We start from the raw sequence: 3,416 nt of genomic DNA, 5'->3' as shown, positions 1-3,416 counted from the left end.
TGGTTCATTTTCTGTCTGGGGAGCCACACCCAGCTGAGCCCACTCCTGGCTCTGCGTTCAGGTATCTGTACCTCAGGATACTCATGAGGTACCTTATGGAATCCAGATCTACCGTGTGTGACCATGTCCTTCCCTCCTGTATCATCTCTGCCTCCCTTGTGTTCAGGTCCTGATTAGCGTCACAACACAAATAAGTGTTATAATTGGAATTAGCAAAGTACCATCAATCTAGTTGTCACTAGAATGATAAAAAGGATTCAGATCTTTTGAAGTTCAAAAAAGGCTCCATGGTGACTAGAATGCTTTGCTGCCCATTAGTCTCCATTCATAGGGTCGGAATATACTCTAGATTTTTATGTGTACACACGTGTGCACAAATCTAAGTAAATTATATATGTACGTAATTTATATGATATCTTTATATATTATGTATAACAGACAAATACTCTCTCTATATCTTTGTTGTTGGTGCAAACCTGCACTGTTCAGGGCTTACTTATGGATTTGTACTTCTCTGGTGCTCAGGGGGCCATTTTGAATTCTGAGGTTTGACCGCAGATTGACCACATGCAACCCAAGCGCCCAACCCCTCTCGTTCCATACTGTGGATTTGGAATTGTGTTTCTGAAACTGCCTCCTGTGGTTTTCCTAGTAGGCAAGAGTACACTGGTCGTGCATTTTCAAGAGGTAGTGTGTTGGCTGGACAGTGCTCTCTGATGTTCTTACCAGCCTTTTCCCTTTTCCACTGTCTGTCCAGCTCTCTGGGCTTCTGCTAGGCCAGTTCCACTCTGAATCTCCAGGGTTGGCTTTGGAGTCACTGTTTTCGCCCTATCTTGATTAATTCCCCTGGAAGCGCAATGTCAGGTGCTTTGTAACAACCTGCCTGATTTACCTTGAGTTTACCCACATGTTTTTTTCCTGATGGACTGTGTCAGAACATTGTTTCAATGTTTGACTGACCAGTACAGGATCAGGGGTCTTCTCTTTATCCCCAGCCCACCGCTGTGTGAGCAACCACTCCAGCAGCTGCCTCTCTAATCGTTTATCAGTTCATCCTCCTTGCAGCACGGATTCACCTGGTTGGGCAAAGAGGTTATCTCTGCATCTAGACCACGGCCCTTTAAGGCTATTGGTGGAAGCACAAGTGATTTCATAAACAGATCCTTCAGAAATCCTATCTATTCTAGGTGTGGTTGTTTGTCACCATTGGTCTCATGAGTAGAGGAGTAATTGGAGGCCCGGCATGACGGCATGACAGAGGGACTGTGAATGCTGATTTTGTGATGGACATGAGCTGCGTCCTGGGAGCACCCCGTGCCTCTGTATATTCACACTGTGAGCAACGGAGCCACGCCAGTTCTCTTGGCGGTTTCACGCTTGTTTTGCACTCATTCCCCATATCCAGGCAGTTTCTGAGGTGTGACAAAGGATTTTGGGGGACCCAGAGGCTTTGGGCAGTGCGGTGGAGCTGGGGTTGCGGGTATGAGTGAGTTACCTTGGCCAAGATCGTCTCCAACTCCAGAAAGGATTAGAGGCGGAAAGGGTCAGAGGCTGGTGGGTAAAGCACTGCAGGACCTGCCGAGGGTGGGGCGTAGCCCTCCAGAATTTGCCAGCACAGACCGCACTACGCTCTGTCCGGGAACTTTTGGACCTGGCATCACTAGTGTAGATCTTCAGATTCACTTCGAAGGGCACTTCTCAGCCTCCTTACAGCAGGAGACCTAGTTGTCCTCTTTCCTTTGATTGACTACTTTATGGTGCAGGTCCACCCAGTGGCTTGGGACCTGGGGGTAGGTGGGGTTTACAAATGAAACTTTTTTCATTATTATTGTTTTTTTGGTTGGGCTGTGTACCATATCTGGAGATACTCAGGGTTTACTTTCGGCTCTGCACTCAGGAATTCCTGCTGATGGTACTCAGGGACCAAATGGGATTTGGGGGATTGATATGGGTTGGTTGCATGCAAGGCAAGTTCCATACCCGCTTTGCTGTCTCTAGTCCCAAATTTTGTGTTTTTTTCCCTAGGTCAAGTATTTCTGCTTCCTAAGGTCCTGCTGCAAAGCGCCCCATACATGGAATCCGTCCCTGACCAGACAACCATCAGTTGTTGTGGTGAGTACTGGGGCTAAAGTTTTGGGGTTTTTATTTTGAAGAGAATAGTTAATTTCCAGGGTGGGTGGTGGTGTTGGGGAATCTTTGCTGGAGGTCACGCATGATGTGGTGGCTATAATTCACTTAGAAAGCAATCCAGCCGTCAACCCCATGGGGATGCAAAGATAGATGGGATGTCTTCTAATGGTGATCAGAATAGAGAGAATAACTTTACCCTAAAGAAGCCCCCTTTTAGGAAAAGCTCCTCCCGGTCCATTGTCCTCAGTTTTTGGACACAACTGCCCTGGGAATGTGGGAGGAAAGCACTGTGTATAATGAGTCCGTCATGCCGACAGGTCCACAAGCAAAGTCAGCATGGATAGTCACCCGTCCAAGACTAAAGAATGTGCAGGAGCGTTTCTGTGTCCATGGCACTGGGATGTTCCCTTAGAAACCCACCGTGGTAGAATCCCTAGGATTGTTACCAGGGAGAACAAACTTTGAGTCAGGTATCATCCCATTGTAACAATCTAAAGATCTAAACTGGAGAGAAACCATTTATGTGCATGGACTTTGGGAAGGCTTTCACTTTCCCCTCAAAATACTTTATACACAAGAGAGTTCATACTACAGTTCATGCATTTGAGGAATGTAGACAGGCTTTTACTCGGTTCTCACAGCTTAGTGTCCACAGTAAAATTCATACAGGAATGAAAATTTACTCATGTCAAGATGGTGGGAAGGTCTTCACTTGCTACTCAAACCTTTCTCATCACAGGAAGTCAGTCTGCAGAGTAACCATATTCATGATGGGACTGTGGGAAGACCTTTGATTATCCTTCAAGCCTTGTATCACACAAAAATTAATACTGGAGAGGAGGATTATGTATGTCAGGCATGTGGGAAGGCCTTTAGCACCTACTCAGTGTTCACAGTACAAAGAAGAACACTTTTGGGTGTTTTGTATGTCAGGAGTGTAGGAAGGCCTTTAGCAAAGACTCATATCTTACTGTACATAGGAAACTTCACACTGAAGAGAGACCTTAGAAATGTAAGGCATGTGGAAAGGCCTTCAGTTAATTTTCAGGCCTTAAGAGCCAGATGAATATTCATACTGCAGAGAAGCCATGTATATGTCAGAAGTGTGGGAAGCCTTTAGCACATCTGCACATCTTGCTGTACATAGGAGAATTCACACTCGAGAGACCTCATAAATGTAAGGTTTGTGGAAAGGCCTTCACTAAACAGTCAACCCTGACTGAGCACATGAGAACTCATGTTGGAGAGAAGCCTTATGCTTGTCAGGAGTGTGGGATGGCCTTTAG

Source organism: Sorex fumeus, unplaced genomic scaffold, assembly GCF_029834395.1.
Source record: "Sorex fumeus unplaced genomic scaffold, SorFum_2.1 ptg000183l, whole genome shotgun sequence".
In the NCBI taxonomy this organism is placed as follows: domain Eukaryota; kingdom Metazoa; phylum Chordata; class Mammalia; order Eulipotyphla; family Soricidae; genus Sorex; species Sorex fumeus.
This window is presented reverse-complemented; position numbering follows the sequence as displayed.